Source organism: Cynocephalus volans, chromosome 2, assembly GCF_027409185.1.
Source record: "Cynocephalus volans isolate mCynVol1 chromosome 2, mCynVol1.pri, whole genome shotgun sequence".
Taxonomy (NCBI): Eukaryota; Metazoa; Chordata; class Mammalia; order Dermoptera; family Cynocephalidae; genus Cynocephalus; species Cynocephalus volans.
The window spans coordinates 145,945,019-145,969,986 of record NC_084461.1 but is presented as its reverse complement, the minus strand read 5'-3'; positions in this window follow the sequence as shown (position 1 = coordinate 145,969,986).

Here is a 24,968-nt window from a genome sequence, read left to right as displayed (position 1 = left end):
TTTATGAAAGAAACAGGATGCCAGGGATGGCTGGTGCCATTTCTATCACTGATTTTTAAATCTTACATCACATCACGTAATGTTAGTTTGTGCTTGTGAATGTCTATTCACATTTATGTACGCAACATAGGAAGGTACTTCAAAAAGTTTATGAAAAATTTTGCATTATCTTTTAATTCTAGTTTTCCACAAACATTTTTGAAGTACCGTCCTATGCATATGTATCTAGGTGGTGTGTGTGTGTGTGTGATCCCAGTAAAAGCAAGTTCAATTCTTAATGGTCCTTAGTAAGAGCTACTTTTTATCCCAAAACTGTTTCTTATGCTCTTTCCCTTAACATAAGCCTAACATTTTGTGATAATCTTACCCCGTTGTTTTTTCAATTTTTATTCTGTTCTTGATTGTGAAGACAAGATTCTTTCATCTTATCACCCTGTCACAATATGATCACTCTCTTCCCCAGGAATAATCATCTTTAGCAAGACCCCAAAGCATCTTCACTTCCAATATCCCTGCTTGTGTCCCAGCCAAGGGTTGGCATTATGTCTCATTCTTGTAAAGAAAAGAAAATGGTACTGCAGTTTCTCTGCATTTGGCTAATCATTTTAGGCTAAATGAGGGCTTTGTTTTAACCTAAATATTCAGTTTTCTAAAATCTGCATAGTTTCTGTCTAACTAGAAATTATCAGTGCACTGTATTTTTATCTATTCTTATTTGCCAAGCATTTATTAACCCTAACAATGTACAGTACAGTGCTAAGTGCTGGAAATATAAAAACATATAACAACGAAGAGCTGCCACTTATATCTTAAATGAAAGTAGGTCACACACTTTGAGTTTGTAAAAGATGTTTCCCATTAGTGAAGATAGTCTTCAGAAAGCTTCCCTCTTTCCTTGTAACCTATTCAGTATTTGAGGAGGATATTTGAGGAAATGATGTGCAATTAATTGGTCCATATGTTGTAGATAAAAAATTATTTATTTTTCAACATAATTCAGATTGCTTTTCTATTTTTGAAGGCTGTTCATTTCACTCAAGTTAATGCTTAGAAATAGCAATATTTGACTTTATTAAATTGTAACCACACACTAATAAAAAATCATTTATTTTTGGAAAGTTTTCCAGTACTGAAATTTCTAACTGTGTAGTATAGGATTATTTTTACCCTTCTTATTCTTAGTTTGCTTAGGGAAAAAACTGTGTGCCTGTCATATGAATTGGACAAATTGACAATTTTGATACTATATATAAAAGTTTTTAGGTTAAAGATATAGTCTTCTTGCTTAATTTGAAACAATAAGGAAAAAAAAATAATGTAGTCATTTGGATTAATTCCAATTCCCCTTAACTTTCTGAGTATATTTCTGAAAAGGTAATGATTTGATATAGATTAAATTCATCAGCACAATGTCATAAACCAAATTTTCTCAAGAATGAATTAGTTCAAACTAGAACCAAGAAAGCAAAAATTATAATGCCATTTGTAATAATAGCCAATGCTACTTGACCTTAGTCTCTGATGTTCATTTAATAGAAAAGTTAGAACTACTTCATGTTTATCTAACATATAAATTTTAGTACCCAAGGCAATTGTTATAATCTATGAGAAATTAATAAAAATATTTTAATATTCAAAACATTTTAACATTATGCCAATTCGGAGCTTCTATGCTGAATTGTGTTTGTTACCAGATCATGGTATGAGGCTCCTCACATCGGTGAAGATTTCAATTATTTGCAGACTTATGTACCATATTCTGTCTATCTCAAAGCCTCAATCATGGGGACTTTCCTCCTACCTTCCTCAGAATTTATCATCCTATATTTTTGAATCATCTTGTCAGTCTAGATGCTAAAAAAGAAGGGCTGACAGTATACAAGTTTCATGTGCTTTCAATTATTCAGCTGTCTGTCATCTTATGTGGAGTCTGCACAACCCACATCAGATGAAATGTAATAATAAGTACCAGCCAGTAAGCACACCTCACGGGAGGCATAGAAAGGGAAAGGGTGGTGGGAGCTGCTACTCGGTAACAAGAGACCCACACTAACTTATTATAATCTTAATATGCAGTGTTTTCAAATGGAGCAGTTGTAGTGAGATCTGCAGTACAAATTCTACTAATTGAATTTGCACACCCACTGTATCCCTGCAACTGTGGGTTTTGAAGCCTGGGGATAGTTCTAACAATCTTGCAAATAATTATCTGATTCTACAGCACAACCTATGGACTAACACATGAAGCAGGGCTTTGGTGATGCCATTTTTGGAGGAGAGAAGGAATTAATTCTCCCTTCTAAAAGCACTTACCTTATGATCCTCCTGCCTTTCTGGTTCTTCTTTTTATTCTTCACAAATTCAACTGCCAAGAAGCTACTGTCATAATTTCTCAAGGTTCTATCCTATTCTATTTATTTTGTTACTTTTGTATGCAACTTTAAAGAAGTTCATCTTTACCCATGTCTTTAATTATCGTCTATATAAATCTCCCCAGAGCTTTAGATTCATATACCTCACTAGCTACTTGAAGCCTTATTTGAATGTCATAATTGCATACCAAGCCCAGTGTTTCCAAAACTAAAGCTAACAGAGCCCATAGAGTCCAAGGGATCCTGCTTTTTTTTCCTGGAATTCTCTTCCGTCTCATCTTTCCCTAGCTAATTCCTACTTTTTCTTTAATATTATCAGTTTCTTGATCTTCCTAACAAGACCAAATTTTCTTGAGCTTTCACTGGACTCTGAACCTCCCCTTCAGATGCTCTATTAAAATTTTAATATAAATCAAATAATCACACAATAAAAATGGTGACATTGGTCTTTACCACTTGAATGTTAGTGCCAATAGGATTGAAGACATCATTGTGTTACTGTGTCCAGCAGAGTGCTGAGCCAGAGGTAGATACTTAAAAAATATTTGTTGAATAAATGAGAATGGATGAATGAATAAACAGAACTACTGCTGAGGATCAACTCAAGGGAGAATAAAACCTCAATTTGAATATAATTTTAACTAAAAGTTTTGATTAAGTGAAAATCAAGTGTTCTACTAAAAAAAAAACCATTTTGGCTCATCATATAGTGAAATCCCTCACAAAGTTTAATGGAGAAGTCAACAGAAAAGAAATAGCTCATGTCCTCACGTATAAGTGAGAGCTATAAATAAATAAATAAATAAATAAATAAATAAATAAATAAATAAATAAATAAGAAAGAAAGATACAGCAATCACTGTAATACGCTGAACTTTCAAAAGAGAACAGAACTAAGGTTACCACAAGTGGGAAAGTCAGGGGAAGGAGAAGGGGGGAATTGGTAAAGGGCCATGAAAATCGATAACACTGTATAATGTTGTATATGCTAATGATCCTGATTTGAACATCACATATTGCACACAGGTATTGATTTTCAATGCTGTACCACACAGATATGTATAATCAACTACATGCCAATAAAAAATAAAAATAAAGTTTTAAAAATGGGGAAGTCAAAATAGTCACTGCTTCTTTGGGATGTGAAATGACTTGAAAATGAATAATTTCACCTGAGTAGTAGCTAAGCTGTCATAAGAAAGTAAACCTGGTATTATTTTGTTTTCAAATTTATACAAATGTAAAGGTACTACTATAAAAGACAAATACCTGATAAAAATTAATCAACATTGAAACACAAGTATAAATAGTCTTAACTGCTTAATAGCAATAATCAAATAGTTACAAACATAATAATTTAATCAGAAAACATGCACTTTTGGGATTTTTGCCTCAGAAAAAACAATCTAGATGCTCTGAGCATAATGATTTATATCATGTCCTCAGCATAGGTACCTCATGGACTACAAATGGATTTGAGACTTGAGGGAAATATTTCGAGTATTGTCTCAGTGTATTCAGACTGCTGTAACAATATGCCAGAAAAAGAGCAGCTTATAAACAACAGAAAAGTACTGCTTACAGTTCTGGAAACTGGGAAGTCCAAGATCAGAGCACTGGTAGATTCAGTGTCTGGCTTGCTCACAGATGGAGCCTCCTTGCTGTGTCCCGACTTGGCAGAAAGTATGAGGGATCTTCCTGGGGTCTCTTATAAGGGAGCTGATCCCATTCATAAAGGCTCCACTCTGATGACCTAATCGCCTCCCAAAGACCTCACCTCCTAAAACCATCACCTTGGGGGTTAGGATTTTCACATATAAATTTGGCAGGGACACAAGCATTTAGACCACTGCAAGCATGTAACATTCTGAGTCAGAAAGTAACTCAGTGAGTCAGTAACTCAGTGAGTTACCTTTTTTTTTTTTTTTTTTGGCTCAGTGAGTCTATTGTCCTCATTAATGCCTTCCATAAATAAGTGTACCTCTCATACTAGCAAGACTTATAGAAATATTTACCTAAAGTTGCCACATATCAAATAACTTCTGGAACAATCCTACTTCCAGATATTCTACAACTTATTGTATTGCAGGACCTACCTCAATTTTCATAAAGAAAATATAGTCATCTTACATGAAATAGCACTTAAGAAAGAAAGCAAAACATTAAACCATTCAAAGTAGGTTGCCTCTCAATGCCAAAATTTGACTTGATATATCAGAATGTCAGGCATTCTGTGAAGAAATATTAGAGTTCTAGTGCAAATGTTTGTGGACATAAGATGGATATCAATGTAATTGAGAGAAAATATTCAAACAGAATGAAAATTGTTTTCATTTTGGTGGGGTACAGTGTATTGTTTCAGTACATGCATATGCTGCACAATCAATCACTTAGGGTAGATAGAATAGTTTTGTTCCTGTTAGTCCACCTCTTCTCCTCTCTCTTACTCCCTTCCCTCCCAGCCTCTGGTAACCATTATTTTACTCTCTACTTCTATGAGAACCACTTTTTTTTTTTTTTAAGAATTTCACATATGAGTGAGACTATGCAGTATGTGTCTTTTTGTGCCTGACTGACTTTACTTAACATGATGGTTTACAGTTCTATCCATGTTGCTGAAATTAAAATTAAAATAGAAAATATTTGATTATGCCCTTTATTTGACTATGTCCCAATTCATTAGCTATAGAAATGATGCTTCCTTTCCAAACCTAATGTTTCTGTATTTTCATAAGGACTTTTCTGTCATTAATTTTATTCCCAAATAATCACTTTGTTGCAAATTCTAGAGAATTTTTGGTCTTGATCAATTTCTAGCTATTTTGGACAAAGGTGCAGGTGAGAAAATGTGGGAAAATGTTTCTTTTACCTATGAAATAAAATCGGTCTGGAAGAAGACATGGGATAGACCCTAAGTTATCTATCTATGGCATGCCTGCTGGTGATGTAACCTAAATGCCAAAGGAGAAGTATCCCAGAAAAGATCTATAGCAAGGGATTTCTTCTTGGCCTTTTTATTATGATCTGATGTTGTGACCAAAAGTTATCAAAGAAAGATATTTTAGCATTTTGGTTAGTAACTTCTTTGTGACACTGTCTGTCTCTCAGTCCAATGTAGCTAACCAACTGGAATGCTGAGTATTTGGCTATATTTTACAACAAAAGACTTTTTGCCTTTTCTATCTCACTTTTAAAATTATAATATAAAATGACCAAAGCACTCATAAAGCAACACATTATATTTCTGAATACTTCACAAAAGCAACAGAAGAGCAAGCTTTGAGAAGTTAAAAAAAAAACCACAACAAAACTCTTGAACTTTGAACTTCATTCTAACAATTGCATGTGAAACAACAGTAGTATCATGGAGAAAAGTGAAATGACTATCTAGGTAATAGTATATTTCACTATTAGCATTACCCATGATCTTAATGAGAAATGCATTACCATTCACTTAAAAAATGAAGTTTCTTTTGGTTTAAAGATACATTATCACATACTCAAAAATGGGTCTCTAAACATGTTATTAATGCCAGAGTTATAAAGAACATTAGAGTTAAATAGGCTGGTGTTTTGAGTCTTTGCAGCACTACTCACTACATGTGAGATATTGAGTAAATTATTTACCTTTTCTGAAAAAATAATCTGTAAAATAAGATTAATAATAGTACCCAACAGTGTTACTATGAGAACTAAAAGAGATAATCTAACATAAACTGCCTATCACATTACCTAGAATACATTTAAAAAAAACTCAAGTAGGAGCTACTTTTACTATGAATAGTAATATTACTGAGATGATTCCGGGACAATAGTAGAATCTGAATCTCCTTGAATCTCCATTTAAAAGCAGACAAAACTACTAATAGTAAATCTCTCAATCCCGTCGACAATATTTATGAATATACTAAGATACAAATTACAAGCAGATAGGGAAACCATAAGAGGATCTGAATAATATCAAGGACTACTGAAGAAAGTAGAAACAGTGCAGTCTCGGAGGGGCCTGAGAATTGGAGACACCAGAAGTAGGCAGTTGTTTCTCACTGGAACTCCCCACAGGTTAATTTGAGAACCCAGAGTGGGAGGAGTCTTTGGTAAATTCTGCAATTTCATGAGCTAGGTCTACCTTCCAGGACAGTGAGGCAAACATCTGATCCATCTATCAAAATTCAACAGGACAGGGACAATAAATATGCTGAAAGAGAAGATAAATAAAAGGGAAGAGAGGAAAGAGCCAGAAGAATCTCAGAAAGTTAAGTTGCCATATTTCTGAGCCTCTCACAAAAACGGCAGAGGGAGCTCTGTGAAGTGAGAAAGCGGAACTGATTCACACCTTCTAAATTTCCAGGAAAACAAATTTTAATTTAAAATGAGCTATAGCAAAGTATCAAGGTCACATTAAATATGGAATTTTTACAAGTAAAAAAGAAAAAGTTGTGTAGAATAACACCCATACAGAACATGTAATAACCAGAAAAAATTGCCTATAACATAGACTAAACTCAACTCTACTTCAATATGAACTAAAGGCTTTAAGAGAAGGCTATCAAACGTTAAATGACTATGTAATTTTTAACTAGAAAATCTCAGAAATATTATGGCAGAGCTCTGGAATAAATAAAAGATAAAGGAGAAAGCTCATTTCAGAAATAAAGATATAAACAAATCAAAAACAATGACAGACCATGCCTCCAAAGAAGTCAAAATGGAGGAAAATTGTAAAAACTGACATAGAATTAATAAAGATAAAACATTATCTGAGAAAAATGACAAATATTAAAAATAGATTTAAATGTTTCAACACATAGATAAAAACAAAGCCAGCAAACAGACTGTGTATTAAAATGTGTAATTCAAGAAAAATATTCTTAAAATTTTAAAAATAAATGATACCACATATTAAAAGAAACCATCATGTGCCTGTTAGTTTTGACTTATAGCAATCAACACCACCACATATTCTAGTAAAATTGGTAAGCACTGATAAAATTTTCTAAAAAAGCAAAAACAAAATCTTTAGTACACCCAGTGAAAAAGAACAAATGAAAATTAGACTATCATAAGACTTTTGACAGCAACTTTTTATAACAGAAGAAAATAGACCAACATATTTAAGATATTCTAGGAAAAAAAGTGAATAAAAGATTTTATATCTAAAAGAAACCCACTTTCATGTATAAAGGTCATAGATAACTGTTAACGACATTCAAGAATTCAGGGAGCATTGGTTTCATAACCATGTCCTTAGAAATTTCTTAGAGAATGAGCTTCAGAGAACTACCATGACTGGAAAGACATCAGCATAATGACTAGCAGTGAGCAGTACATATGTAATTACATGTACAGCAAACAGTAAATGAGACTTTAAATTGAGTGAGTTAATATATCCTGGCTATATGCTCTAACAATGCAGATATAGGAGAAATATGCACAAAAAAGCAAATCATTTTCAATTATTTTATTAGTGGTTACACTAGTAGTATTGTAATATCAATATTCTAATAATGTTTTGTGGGTAATGTAAGATAGAGCAGATCAAATGGTTGGTTTCTTCAACAAATACAAGGGAGAAAAAGAAGATGATGATGGAAAATGTAGAATTTTTTTAAAAAACTTTTGTTTTTAAAAATTGAACAAGACTCAATGCTAGCATCTAGAGATGGATAATTGGATGGTAAAATAACAAATGCAAGGGAGTAATTACTATAAAAGTCAGGATAGCAGTTGCTTTTGTTAGGAGACATAATGAGTGGCTTCTGAGGTAGCAAAGTTCTATTTCTTGACCCAGGTGTTTGCCTTACAGTAATTCATTAAGCAATACGAAATTAGTATTTCTCTTTTTCTGTCTTGTCAAAATTAAGTACAAATGAAGATAAATGAGAACCTGGAGCTTGCAGTTTTATACAATGGACTATAATATTCATTTCTAATTTCTGACAATGTCCAAAGAAATATACTACAATTGAAAAAAAATCTTAAACATAATGACTGTTCGTACAAGTAAGGAAATTACCCCCTAAGTGTAAGCTTTTTTTCTTGTCTTTAAGACTTGAAGTAAAATTGGAAAATTACTATGTCCTCTTGTATCTGTTTGCTCTGTTGCTGTGCTATGCCACTTCTCTTATTGTACAATGGAGTTGGCTCCAACCACATGCTCCTGCTGTTATAGTGATCTTCAATTGGGACTAAAGAATTAAAAATTTCATAAATGTCAGTTTAAAAGGTTAATGAGATGCTGTCTTGGTGATAGTGGGTTGTTCCTGAATCACCAAGATTACTGCATTTTATCTGTATTAGATTATTTGGATTGGTACCACCAGGTCGCTGGATGATTGCCAACTGTCCATTTCACTTTCTGTTGTGTAGAACCGACCTTCCTCCAATTTAGTTCTCAGAGTCGGGATGTTTTTTCCATTTTATAATATATTCTTTGCTTCTATCTTTTTAATAAAAGGAGAAAAGCATATAATTGCCAAAATGTGTAGTTACCAATGTTTACATTTTTAATTATCTGAAAGGAAAACACATTCTTGAATTTTCTCTAGGAAGACAATGTCTTCGCTTGATGGTTAATTCCCTCCATGTTCATGTTTATATTTAACAAAAGAGTGCCAAAGGGCTTTAATTCCTTGGTATAGCCGGTCATCGAAGATGGGAATGAATGTTGTGGTGTGCCTCTCTGCTTCTCTGGCAAATGTATGACTTTATCTTGCAGAATAGGCTCTTATAAAATCTTGGTAGGAGAAGGAAGATTTTTGTTCTCTGTTGTAGTGTTTCTAGTCTGTGTTTAGAAAGCTGCATTGTAAAAATATCCAAAATTTAAAGCTCTTTCCCACTGTAAGCTTTGCCCATTTCTTTAAAATACTCTGTCCTCCAATATGATAGATTAAGATATCTTCTCTGCAAGGGCAGCTGTGTTCTCTAATCTAAAACTGATTCTCCACGAATTTGTATTGAAAACTCATGCCTCACAATTATTGTGTAACTTACATGAATTTATTATTCATCAAAACAAATCACACACACACTTCTTAAATGACCCTCATTATGTGGGGCATCTCTCATTTTAGAGACCCATTTATCTCCTTTCCATACCCAAGTTACCATCTGGTCAGTTTATTGATAGTTATTTTTATATAAAATCCAATTGAAGCTTAACAGAAGCCAGTTGTTTTACATGCCTTCAATTAAAATTAAAATTAGATATCACTCACATGTGAGAAATAAAAAAACTGCTATAGCTGCCTTTAAATGGATAAATAATGAAAGCAAAATCTCAATTGTAAGGAGTAGTCAGATTGTCCCCATATGCATTACAAAAATATAGGAAAATAAAAGTGAGAGCTGGCTTCTGTAAACTTAAATTGTTCCTGTTCCCTGTTATGAATTCAATAGCATGTGTCACTTTAGAAGATGGAGGAACTTAACGTGTATTAACATAACTCATAATCATGTAACCATCCGCACAGGAGTCAATGCCAAACCTACCACAGAGCCCTGGTCACCATGCACGATAACAACATAATAAATGTTGGTTCAATGCATAAAAGAGTAGATGAAACGTGGGAATATTTTTTTCCCAAGGGAAAAAAAAATAACTATTTAGGTGGGAGAGGACTTGTTATTAAAAATAAAGTGTATTTCTCCTTTTAAAGCTTTAGGAACTGATGCATAATGTAAACAATCTCATATTCCAGGTAGGATATGTAATTTTCTTCCGAAATATATTTGTTATAATCAAATTTTCCTTTATTATTATTTTTTTTTTAAATGTACAGTCCAGTGGCATTTATTGCATTCACAATGTTGTGCAATGACCAGAATTCTCTGGTTTCAAATTCTTTTTTACCCAAGAACAATACCCTATATCCATTAAGTGAAGACCCCATTTCTCCTCCCCCACTGCAATCTCCAATCTTCTTGCCTGTCCTGAATGTTTCATAGAAAAGCTATTATGTAATATGTGACTTTTAGTGTATGGCTTCTTTCACTTAGCATGTTTTCAAGGTCCATTCAAGTTGTAGGACTTATCAGTACTTCATTACTTTTCATGGCTGAATAATATTCCACTGTATGTATGACATTTTATGTACCACATCATGTGTACCACAATTTGTTTATCCATTTATCCCCCACTGGACATCTTGGTGGTTTCCACCTTTTGTCTATTATGAATAATGTGTACAAGTTTCTGTGTGGACATGTTTTTCTTTTTCCTGGGCATATACTTACAAGTGAAATTGCTGGTTCATATGTAATTATATGTTTAACTTTTCAAGTCACCACCAACTTGTTTTCCACAGTGGCTGCACCATTTTATATCCCCACCTTGTGCAAAGGTTCCAAATTCTCCACAATGCTTGTTATTTTCAGTTGTTTGATCATAGCCAGGATGGTGGGTATGAAGTGATATCTTGTGGTATTGGTTTCCATTTTCTTAATGACTAATGATGTTGAAAATTGGCTATTTGTAAATTTTCTTTGAAGAAATGTGTACTGAATTTCTTTTCCCATTTTCTTTTTATCAGATCACTTTTCTTTTTCTTGTTGAGTTGTAAGAGTTTTTATATATTCTGGATACTAAACCCTTAACAGATATATAATTTGAAAATATTTTCTTCTGATTTTTATGGGTTTTCTTTTTACTTTTTAGATAATATCCTTCAATTCACAAAAATTTTAAATTTTTATGAAGTCCAATTTACCTATTTGTTCTTCATTGCTTGCGCTTTTTTTGTCAAATCTAAAAATTTTCCTTTATTATAAAGGCTGCAAAGATTATTTGAAGTAGAAGTTTCCAGTAAGTGAGCACTATGAATAAATATTTTTGTGTCACTGTAAGCATAGATGTAAACTGAGTTGTATATATGAAAAGATTGAATGTGATGTATTTCACTTTAGAATGTATTAACATATATTCCATAACAGATGTGGAATTTCAGTACTTAAAATCTGTAATGCTATCTTTGGGCATTTTGTTTCTTTCTTGTAATTAACTTCATATGCTTTCAGTACATTGTTTTTCTCCCTTGCACTTGTTCTACTTGCTTTCAGATATTTTAGATTTAGCCCATGGATTCACTCTGAGATATATTCTTAAAAGCATTGATAGAAGTGTCTACTCTTGACTTTTCCATTTGATTAATAGAAAATAATCACTTTCTCTCTCTTGTGCGATTTGGTTAATTAACTGATATAGGCAGCACAAATAATTTCTACAGTAGTGTACTTATTGTTTTAAGAATTATGTGAAAATTAGTCTCTTACTACATGATTAGATTTTTAGATCTGGTAATGAACAAAAACAGTCTTTCTGTGCCATCTTTTAATGTGTTTTTAATCACCAGCTAAATAACAAAGAATTGTCTTTTAAAATAATTAAGACTACATATCGAGTCTCCATAGGATATCAACAATAAAGGGGTTAATGAAGCATCCAGTCATCATGGAAACAATCAAGAAATGTCTTGCTTTAAACAACCCAAAGCAATTTCCACAATCTAAATGCATTTGTGCTAGAATAATTTTCATAGCATCAGAACATTTTTCATCCTGCAGAGATTACAAGATGAAAAAGAGGGATGCTTACAAATGATGGCAACCTCCTATGTAAGTGGAGCCAAATATTTAAATGAAAAATCTGTCAAAAAAGCCAAGTTATTACAGTTTCACAAACCATGCTAAACATCATGGCATGACCTCAGTTGTGGCACCATTTAAATAATGAAAGAATGCTACAATATGAGAGATTACCATTTACACATTGTGCATAGCTTCTCAGAATATTAATAAAACCTCCATTATGTGTTAAAACAACACAAGCATTTCCACCCCCTTTATAATCTAAGATCAATTCAAGGCTCAAATCAAATACCAATTCATTGTAAACATCTCACTCATACCCGTGAATGGAAATAACATATACCCTACATCAAATGCAATGAATGCTTATTTAAATGGTCTGGAGATATAAATAGGAAGAACAAAAATCATGATAGTACATAGACTTTTCTGTGGATTTACTTTAACTTGTCAATATATTTCATTCATCCACAAGTTATAATGCAAAATTACAGTACTTGGAAGTTGGGTTCAAGGACTTACTAGGTCTATTATTGAGCATGCTATTTAACCAAGCGTCATTTGGACTAGACTCAGAAAGATCAGAAATTACAACAAATTCATTTACTTTTTATCCGTACTATACTGACTAGCAAGCAGTATTAGCAAAATAGTGCTCAATATTTATTTTCTAAATTAATAAACGTATAAAGAATCTCTCCAATCTTCAGTGCTTCCATCTGTTAAATGGGAGCAATAATGCATATGTTCTTCTATGAATTAATGCAAGTGTATATATTGTAAATAGAAGTATGATAGGCACATAATAAATGTTCATTAAATGGCAACTAAAGAACAATTAAATGGTAACTAAAGCCTTCAGAAAAAACACAATACAATAAATATATTAAATGGTTATTTAAGTAAAGATGGTTTTACACCATGGACAAAATATGGTGCACAGTCAACCCTCAGTATCTGTGGGGGACTGGTTCCAGGACCTCCTGTAGATATCAAAATCTGTGGATGCTCAAGTCTGTTATATTTATATAAAGTGGTATAATATTTGCATATAACCTACACATATCCTCTCATATACTTTAAATTATCTCCAGATTACAACACCTAATGCAATATAAATGCTATGCAAATAGTTGTTATGCTCTATTGCTTAGGGAATAATAACAAGGAAAAAAAAGTCAGTACATGTTCAATACAGACGCAATTTATTTCCTCATATACTTCATACACGGTTGGCTGGATCCATGGATGCAGGACCCACACATACAGAAGTACAACTGTACATGCCATCAATGTTATCTTGAAATATAAATTTATATTTGTGTATCAGCCACTATTTAGATGAATGAATAAGGTCAAATAGTAATGTTCAAATGCAAACTTTGTCTTTTTTGTTTGCATATACTAGTGGACACTTCAGACCTTTTATTTAAAATTTCTAAAAAGGCTTTTTCATGCTCCTCATGGTGTAAAAAATGCACTTCACCCCTCGTCTCATTAATTATCCTGCTATTTGAATAAGGTTGGTAGAATTTCTACTTATTATCAAGAGGGGACTAGAGAACAATTAAACATGGAGACTGAAGCTGTTTCTATTTAATGTCACTATAATCAACATGGAAAACCAATTCACAGACCCAAGTGATTGTTTTCTGTTATAAGTGAGTTGTTTTGGCTGAATATACTGTATAAATGTTCTACTTCATAGACTTGCTGCCAGTCAGCTTGCATTTACTCTGGGAATGGAATCCAGATTCCTCATAAAGGCCATTTCCACAGAGCCAAGAAAGAAATGAGGAGGGGCTGTTTTCTGATAAATTGTTTAAAAATCAGAGTAATTTTTATCAAACCATTGTTAAAATAGGAAAAACACACATAACTTAGATACATGATTTCATTTTGGAATTAATCCTAATCCTATCTTTCTACCAGATACCATTCTTAAGCTTTGATAACACTCAGAACTCATGGGTATCATTGGCATTTTATAGAATGTACCAAATTGGACTAATTTCAAAGAAGCAGAGAAAAACCAAGGAATTCTCATATGAATGTATCATTTCCACAAACCCACAGCAAAATTACACCTGGGCTCAAATTTGCATTTAAGGAAATATATTTTATGCACCTGGCTTCTAAGATGAACATTTTCCCACAAATTTTAATATTTCTGAAATCAAGATATACACATCTAGTGCATCACCTTTCCCCCCTGAAATCTATTTTTACCAATATCACAAAATAGAATAAATAAGGTACATTGTTCTATTACCGATATAGATTTTATACGAGATATGAAATTTGTAATATATGCAATATATTATAAACATATTTGTATGTATAATATGCATATTACATTAATAAACACTGTAACATAAACAAATTATATTTAGATATGTGTAAAATACAATAATATTGTGTATAACTTGTGAGTTGAGTGAGACATTGTTTTTCAGTAGTATTGAAAATCTAGATGACATGATACTTTAATAACATAATAGTTTGACTAAAAAACAGGTTTAGATTGTCTATCACTGTTCACATTCGTATAGTCAGAATTGGTATTCAACTTGTTCACAGCAGTAAATTCTCATCAACAATGTCTGAAGAGTTTAATTATTCAGCTTTCAGGTCATTCTTATTACATACTTTAATAGGTGAATCACTTTATTAAATTATGTTTAAAGCTTACTAGAAATGCAAAATGGAATTATTAGTAATAAAACAAGTTATGAAATAAAGCTTAAAATACAGCTTAAACATTCATGTTTCATAAAGCTTAAGAAGAATTAAAATAATTATTATGAATAGAATTTAGGATTAAAATATTACTTCTTTACACTCAATTATCCTATTTAAACCACTCTACTCATTGCCTCATGCATTTAAAAAATTCATTGCATTATAGTTTTATATTTCCAACATATTTAAGTTTTTCTGATCTCTTTTAGTCTTTTCAGGGCTTATACTTCAGTTAAATCAACACAAAAATAATTTTTGACACATCTGTACTTTGCTAAGTTATAAGGTCTGAAGACGATTCACTGCATAGGTAAATGTAGGTGTTGCATATTAAATGACATGATATTTACAGGTTTTAACCAAAGACTATTCTTAAAAATCCTCTTTTAACTAATTACAAATAATCACAACATATAATTATGTCTACAGGCTTTAATCAGCAATTAGAGCACATATAATATTTAATAGCTATTATATTGAATTTGGGAATATGCTGTAATCATCTAAGGTTTTTTAACATGCAATTTTATAAAATTCTATTAGTTGTTCATGTCCTCGAATATATGTGTTTTGTGTGTACATATATATATTTCTGATTTGTAAAATAAAAAGAAGTGGTTTAAAGAAAAACATTCTCCAGATGTAAACAAATAGTATATATTTACATGCTTTTTTAAGTAATAGAATCATTGTCTTATTATAGCCATTTTAAAATTTCTGTAAAACAATTGAACACCCTCTACCCAAGATTCAATAACAAACATTTTGAATAATTGAGCAGATTGTTCCAAAACATAAACAAATCATAAGTTTCAAAAAAATGAAGTATCACTGAGGAAGCTTCTAATATCTAAAATTACCAGAAAAATACCTTAATACTTTTGAAGGTAAAATATTCTAAATACAAGACAGTACAGCACAGAGTGGAGAAATACAGGCTCTGATGATCATTGGACATTATACTTTGGACAGTTTATTTTATTTATCTGCATTTCAGTTTCCCCATGCTTAAAATCATGATAATAATCCAATCTAACTCATAGGAAGGAAAGTCCTGAAAACTGTATGTTAGAAAAGTGTTGAGCACATTGTAAGTGCCTTATAAATACCAGACATTATGATGCTGATCACCTGTTCCATCACTGCCAAATTCCAACACTCCTGTTATTAACATTACTTATCTTTGCTCTCTGATAATGAGGATAATGATGATGAGTAGAAATATCACATTTCCCAGCATTCTGGTTTGTTGTTAGAAGAATGAACAAATAAAAGTTTCATCAAATTTAACATTATATTAGAAATATTAGTTGGCCAATTTTAATTTCATTCACTTTTCTTTCTTTCTTTCTTTCTTTTTTTTTTTCCTTTCCTCTTCATTTTATGGTCACTTAACACACAGGAAAAAGAATAACCAAAAGATAAATAGCGAAAAGAAAAAGGTCAAAGGTCTATAGGGAAACTGCATCCTGAAATAAATAAAAAGAATTAGAATAACCAAGAGTTATTTATATTTCTCAATAATATTTTCTATTATGGTATTCAAAATTTAAGATCGGAAACTGGTGAATTTTTTAACGTTGGGATCACCATTCTTTTCAAATGCCTGTTGATTTTACATCTTGACTTTTACATTTCCTTTATTTAAAGAATTTTAAAAGTGATGACACTATGATGACATTAAAATTTGATGTGTTATCAGGGCATAACACAGAAATCATCTTTTATAATATTTATAAAGTTGCTACTTATTTTGAACGCAATAGTAAAGTAATTGAGGAACAGCCACACAAGAATCTTTGCTTTTGAGAACAAGCAAAATAAAGGCTGGGGCATAACTAGTCACCATGTTTTCTAAGTGTGTAACAGTGGTCCACTTATGACAATATGGCTCATGAGTATTCAAGAGACTTCAAAATGTGGAGCCAAAAGCATGTGTAGTATGGTCCTTTCATGCCTTTGATGTACAAAGCAAATCAGCCTGAAATCATCAGAGAATTGCCATGACAGAGGTAGGGCTAATCTCAGCATGATCAAAGCATTGCAAGCCAATGACATTTGAAAGGAAATTAAAGCTTTTTCCACCGAGATTTAGCCATCTTCTAAACAGAATAAGTGTAAAAACACTAAGATGGATGGATATGTTAAGTACAGCTAGCATTCCCCCAAACCATCAGGATGGTGCTTCATTTATTAAAGCAATGTTCACCATGCCTATTTGCATACTATGGAACTATCCTTACAAAAGTTTATACTGGTATTTTTTGGTCCTTATAATACTGCAAAATGGGGAATTATCCACTGAAAATACTATTGAATTTTTTTGTCATTGTAGATAAGATATCATTAAACAATCTTAAGGACAGAGTTATTGAGATTTGATCTTTTATTTTTCCTGATGCAAAAAGTCTGATAAACTAACGTATCTCTCTAACAAGAACTACTATAATAAAATTTAATGCCTTAACATGTTTTAATGATTCCAATGATGGTTATCACTTATCTGGGATGATAACGAGGTGTTAAAATATATTGTTATCCCTGACATGATCAGAGGTTACAAAGACAGATTGTAAATTCAAAGCTGGCATTTGCTTTACAAAGCACATCTTCAAGTATTCTCTAATATTCTGAAATCTTATTTTTTTTCTGAGAGAAACTAAGCACTGAAATATTCTCAGCACAGAACCAAACTTATTGTTTTAAAAATGTTAAATGGTATGAGGGGTATTATAGAAAATGGCCCTGAGAACTACCTGTTTTTTACATATTCAAAAACAATTATGTAATGTAATAAGCTTGTTCTAATTTAGTTTTGCAGATGGTCTTTCATTCAAGGCAAGTAGATTACATATAAAGCAAATATAGAAAATTCTGTTTTGATATATTTAAGTACACTTTGCCTCTGGGAGTAGAGTTGAACATGTTTTTATACTGGTCATCGTGCTGTTAGTATTTATTAAATATATTGTTAAGGATTTACTATGAAAAACATATGGGTATTATAAAGTGAACAATATATGATCTGCACCTCAAGAAGATTGTATTCTGGTGGGGAAGATGAACACATAGTCATAGAACCCCTTTGTATGGTGTGACAGAAGACCCAACATAATTTTTTTAGCTTGAATATGTCCTTTTATTAGAAGTGTGAGGCACAATAGGAGAAAAATAGTGATTAGTACCAAATATTTGTGAGAACTTCCTGTGAATCAAGTACTTCTATTCTGAAACACCACAATCAATGAAAACACACACACACACTCTCTCTCTCTCTCTCTCTCTCTCTCTCTCTCTCTCTCTCTCTCTCTCTCTCAGGAAACATGGTAAAGGCTTGAAGGACCAATTACTGTTGTGTGAAAGGTGGGATGGCATCATCGCTAATATCCCAGTCTCCTGAGTAAGGCTTTTTGGATCCAAGTCTTGTCTTTGTCACTTTCTGTGTAAGCTTGGAAAATAAAGACAACATTCCATAACTCATAGAGCTGTTGTGAGGATTTAAGGAGATAATGCATATAAAACCTGATAAGCAGAAACGTAGCATGAACAAGTCTAGAGATCTCATGTACAATGAGGACTACAGGTAATAAAATTGTACTGCATTTGACATGCTAATTGAGTAGACTTTAGCTACTCCTACAAAAAAAAAAAATGAGTGACTGTGTGAGATGATGGATGTGTTAATTTGCTTCACTATACTAACCTTTTTATTATCTATGTGTATCCCATAATATCATGTTGTACATCTTAAATATACACAATAAAATTTATTTTTTTAAATGATAAATATTAATCCTCCATTAAACATTTATAATGATAATTAATGTTATGATTGCAATTGTTATATTTTCACGTTGATAATTTTGTTATCTTTATTTACTGTTTTTGACTTGGGCTTTGGGAGTAAATATTCTCTAAAGAAATATGAGGTTTAACCATTTATATTTGAGGAATCAAGTAAAGTGACATGGGCACTTGAGCTGGTAAACAGAAATGCCTAAATATTGATCCAGGATCCACCTTGAATTGCAAAGTATTAAATAAACAAGTTCTTGAGGAATTCAGTCCCCAAATAAAATATGACTATTTTGTGTCATTTGTTTGTTTACAAAAGAAAAATAAGATCACAGAGGTTAATGACAGAGACAAAGTTCCACAGCTAGAAAGTAGAAGAATCGGGCCTGGGAGATACCCTGTGATTGCAGGTAGTTTTTATTCCCTTATTCTCCTAACTCTCTAGCTTATAGTGTTCAAATACTGCGTTTATTTTATTATCCTTTCCAGCAGCAATACGGTGAGTTACTTGCAGATCCATATGTTTTTCAGCTGTCAGTCTTCCAAATTTTCTTTCAAATATTTTATCAAAGATTGTGTTTGCGATAAACATTCTGACTTTTTGCAACTGACAGGGACGTATATAATACCTGCAGTTGGGTATCTGTCATATTTAGTTTTTTCTCATTTCTCAGGGCTTTATCTATACATCCTAATGTGTAGTTGGCTTTTCCAAAGGTTAGTTGGAAAGGCATTTGGAAGCCTCACCAACTCTACATACTGCATATCATAAATTATTTTTGTTAAATTTTCTCTGCTTTTTTTTTTTACCTTTATAAGAAACTCTTACCATTGCATTTTTACTTAAACTTAAGAATACAGTATTTAGAGGCAGGTAGCCCTACTTAGATAGGAGACAATCAAATCTAAATAAAAACCCCTTACTCTGAGGTTTGGTGTTCTTATGTGTAAAATAGAGGTAATCATGTTGTGAGCATTAGAATCTCCATACTAGCTACTCTTCTAATGGTAGCCAATCATTTGGGTGTTATAATCTTTGTCCCTCTGCTAAATATACTTGGAAAACTCTGCCTCATGGACTATGTCAATTTTTTGGCTATTTGCAAATTCAAATTCTTTGCTTCATTTGGAAAAGGGTAAACTAAATCAGTTGTTTCTAGGAGAGCACACTAGTACAGACTACAGCTATCTAATTTCTAAGAGATTATTTTAATATTTATGTCACCACAAGGGGAGGAAATGAAGGCATAGTATTTTATGCAGTCTTTATATCCCATGTTAGGTCATGAGAAATTTTCTATTAATGTTCCTTGCAATATATTTATTTGAAAATAGAGGAAAACACTACCTCTCAGTGTCCCTGACAAGAGAGGAAATGTGTGAGATAGCACACATTTTGTTAACCATCTTGGGCATAAAGAAGATGTCAAGTCACTTTGTTCTGAGGAACCAATATCCAGATCATGCCCACTGAGTGTGATAGCAGAGGAATTTGTTGTGAATGCCACATCTAAGAAGAAGGTGGCAGCTGATAGTGAACCAAAATCAGTAGCATTTAGACTTTCAAAACATTTTATTAACAGAGGTGAGATTCAGGCTATGATGACTGATTTTTATTAATATTCAGAATATAAAGAGATTTCATTAAAAATATATATCAAGGGATGTCTACCTTTTGAAACTCTGACTCTTTTATTCACTTATACACCTAATTGAAAGATCCCATTAATTAACTTAGTACTTGGCAAGGAGAAGGGAATCTCTCCTACCCTTCAGCCAATAACAGTCATAAAAGAAAAATATTACAGCTATATTACATTAGTATTAGATCTAATGACTCTAAAAATTGGTTAATATATTGATATTAAATTCTCAGCAAAAGAAATATTGTTTTGCTATTTATCTTTTAATTGGAGGTTGAAATAATTGCTCCCTGAATTTTTCATGAATCATACCTACAATCTTATAAAAGGATATACATATACAGGTTTTTGTTAAGTAAGACTATCAATTTCCATCACCAGTTTAGAAATTACTATCATCAAGCCAAAGATTGCATCATGTCATATTGTGCTAAACATTTTTTTCAATCACTCATTCTAGAAGTTTACAATATAAGTACATTCAAGAAATGAATGTGTCATAAAGGATGTGCAGAAAACATTATTGTTTGAAGCAAACTCTCTAGAGTTCGTGATTTTTATTAAAATAAATATTAGTTAAGGGATGCATTGTTCTTTATGATCAACCAAATCTAATTCTTTCAAAGTCATCATTCAGTGATGTTTTGTGAGTTTGGAATAATCTCATCAATCATGATTATTTAATAAACAATATAAAAGGTACATCTGGCTATTTGGTTGAATCATAATTTAGCAATTATATAAGTCACTGAATACATGTGATTTAAACTGTTGAAAATTTTCAACCAACGTGCTTCTGGAGTAAACATATACATCATGCCACCTCTGGTTCAAATATGTTCATATCTGTTTCTAAGAGTTGAAGCTGATGTCCTTTAAATATTCATTAATGAACTCTACAATTTTATTTCTTATCCAATTTGAGATAGTAGCTCTCCTTGCTGGTAGCTTTAGGTTTTTGCCTTTTGACATCCATTATTAATCTATTTCACCTTTTGCTTTTAAAACATTGTCCGTTTTGTTGAAGGCAGGTGTTTTACAACTTACCTTACTGTACTCCTCCTACATAACATAAATCCATACAAAAGGCTAAAAATAAACATTTGTATTTTACATCTTTGTAAGTAGATGAGCAATTTATACCCCATAAAGAACCTATTTATTATGAACTAATTTTATCAACTTTAATTTTATTTCTTTTTAAGTGTCTCAGTAATTTGCTACTCAAAAATCATTGAAACTTCTTACTAAGCTGGAAAGTTCTTAAGGGAGGACCTAACACTGATGCCCCATTAGCACAGTGCTTACATACATCAGGCATTCCGTAAATGCTGCTAGCTAGAGGACACTGTGAGGTGACAATACTAGGTTATACTTGGGTTGTGTTTCAAAAGTATTAGTCTGTTGTTTTCAGGAGGATTGTAACATTACTTGGCTTCTCAGATCAGATCACCTTTATCAACCGTTTAAGTGCCTGACCCAGAATACTATACTAACTATATTCTGGTATACACTGTTCTTATGAGGAAATATATTCCAAAATTCATATTGGAATACCTGCAGTCCATTTCTCCATTCTGCACAGGCATTGCTTTCTCTAAACTTCATTACCAGTTGGATGAAAGGTATCTGGATTCAGTGGTCTCTCATTTTGTGGTGGAGTATTTGAGAGGACTGATGCTGTTAAGTTTCATGACAGTTATGGCACAGTGAGGCATGGTAGAGAAAGGAACAAATCTCAAAGATCAGAAACAAAAATTGATAAAGCAACTTATCAATTAGTTATATCAATTAGTATCAAATAGTTAGGTACCAACTATGTCAATTACCATTTATAACGTATAGAGAAAGACACCTGAACATACATGTAGAGATGAAAGACATTCTGTAAAAAGATTTTATAATTTGCTTCTTGAACTTTACACCTCTAATTTTTTAAAACTGTTTTAATATTTTTCTTTTACATTTCTATGTTAGATGAACATATTATACTAGCCTTTATAGCTCTAGTTTCGTGATTTTAAATTTACTATAAATTTCACAGATATTTACTCATGTAGTCCTTGGTTATGATGATATTTGGATTTGTGGAAGAAACACATCCACAAAACTATTTGAATAATTTTTTTAACATATGACAAAATGTTAGAAATTAAATGCTATACTTAGAAGTAAATAACAGAAAGGATCTTATATGGAAAAAGAAATTAGATATGATAAGCCTTGTCTATTTGAATATAAAAGTTTTTATTGTTTACTTTTTTGAATAATAGTAAGTAAGCGTTAAAAAAAAATACCAGTGGATGTATAATACAGGTCAAAGAACTAGGTTCCAGATTCAGACATCATTGGCTAGAATTTTGGCTCTATTTCCTAGTTTCTTGGCCTTTCACAAGCAACTTTTAAATATTTTGATCAAATGTGAATATAAAATTTACCTACCTCATAGAATTTCATGAAATAATTGATGTAAAGAGGAAGTGCCCTGCTTCGTATATAGTTATAATTTTAATAAGTGTTAGCCGTAACTATAATGAATATTTTAGATTTGGGAAATAATTTATAAATATATAGAACTGAATTGAAGTCCTCAATTCTCATTTATGCATTTAGTCTGATACTTGAAATATGTAACAAAAAGTCTGGTTTTCCTTCTCCTCCTCAAATAATCCTCCTTTCTAGAATTTCTTCTCTCTAGAGATATACTACAATTATTTTAGTAATATTTATCCTGTTTATTCTAATTGAAATGCCATATTTGATTAATATTCCAAGAAACTACAGTCAATGTATAGGAACTTACTTTAGTTGATTGTTGACTGACCCCATTTCAAACATAGTCCCAAATGGAAAGAATGTGCCTTTCGTTCTTTGAAGCGTACATTTTCATATGTATAATACACTTATCACAGAGAAGTTAAAACAAACCAAGAAATAGCTCTGGCTCTCAGCCACCAGTGTTTTAATATGCACATGCCATGACAATAGCTCTGGTGAATTAATACAGCAGAAAACTTCTAGGGCATCTGCTTACCCCAATTACAACTTTTGAGAAATTTCCCCTTCTCTCATTCACATGTACAAGTTTGAGCAATATTGAACTCACTGCCCTGGCCAAAACCAATTGAATACAGGAGGTGTGTAACCCACGCTGTACTAACCAAGTTTTCTGTTTGCATATTTTTGAGTTAGGGGCTCAAGTCACTGAGGCTCAAGTCAGTTGGCGGTGGTGCTAAAGCAACAAAATTCCTGTTCCAAATGAGCAAGCAATCTCATTAGAGATAAACAACAATAAAAAACAATATGAAACAAAAACAAACAAACGATAAAGAGAAAGACACTCTACAGTACGATAAAAACACCATCAGACAGAAAGAGCAAAACCCAGAGATCTGGAGTATGCCAGGGTTACTAATGACCTTCCATTTCCTGGCTCCAATCCTAAGTCTAAACCACACTTCTTATATTTAGGTAGTATGAAACATTCCTGTATCTATAAAACAAATTAGCTTTATTAATATAAACCAACTACACTGTATCAAATCCATCTTTTGCCATAATTCACATCAAATTCTTACATAATTCCAGTGCATTTTCAACAGTATATTTTTCTACTAAAACATAAATACACGTCATAAAAGAAAATACGTGGGTTTGAGGATTGCTCATGGAACCAACATTTGTGAACCATGTTTTAAAACGCTTACTTAAACTTTGATTTAATGATAAAACTTTCAGTGGGCTTTCTATTTCTCTAGACAGTTTTTAACTATGAGATCTTGTAAAGTAATATATATATTAGACACATGTACTATTGATCTTACCAGAAATAGTTAGGTGAGTTTCTAACTGATACAGCTACATGAGAGTCATAAAATATGTGTTAAGTAATTGATAGGGTTTATTAACTTTTACTTTCTAAGAAATAAACCATTTAATGCAATTATCTATAACTCTGCCCAACTAAGAAATCTTCAATTGAGTGATTCTTCTAAAAATCAGACTATAATCACTTCTTTGAGCTATATTTAAAACACACGGAGAGCAACTTTTTTCATGACCTTTTGTTTTACTTTTCAAGCTGAAACTTGAATCAAGTTTTTCCACCATTAGAAATAAATTTTGATTTTTATTTATTGTTGTTAACCAATTATACTTATACAATAAGCACTTCTCTGTCTATCTCAAGTTATGTTGCATGATGGCTCAGTGGTTCACATTACATGCTAAGAACATACATTTTGTCCTTTTTTTCCAGATTACAGTATAAACATCATTATATTTTGTTATTAGCCATGAGGAAAAATCAATAAATCCAGTACAATTTGGACAAAATCAGAATTTATTAACATGTAGGCACTACATTGAATTTCATGGATATTTCTGTAGCATTATCTTATTTGGAAATGTCCTCATGAATGAATCCATTTCATAAATTAAGGCAATTTAAAGTCAGGCTTGAGTAAGATTACTTTGACTCTGTGATAGTGAGCCTTAGATTTCTCTAATTTGAATGTGATGCATTTATGAAAATAGTCATATTTTTCTAACTCTCCTAATTTAGTGTCTTTAATTTCACATTATGTAAATTATGCATGGTTTCGTTTATTAGAAGAGACATTTAAAAGCTGAGTGGCTCACTCACCTGGATCCTTAGAACTTAAAACCTTTCTACAAATAATAATATTGCCTTGCACATCAGAAAAGAATTCTTCTTTTCAACCATTTTCATACCTATTATCTTCTTCTTGTTTGTATATTCTTAGAGATGGGTTACAAGGGTATATTTCTATTTCATCATAGAGAACACCAGCCTGTGGTGAGGTTAAAT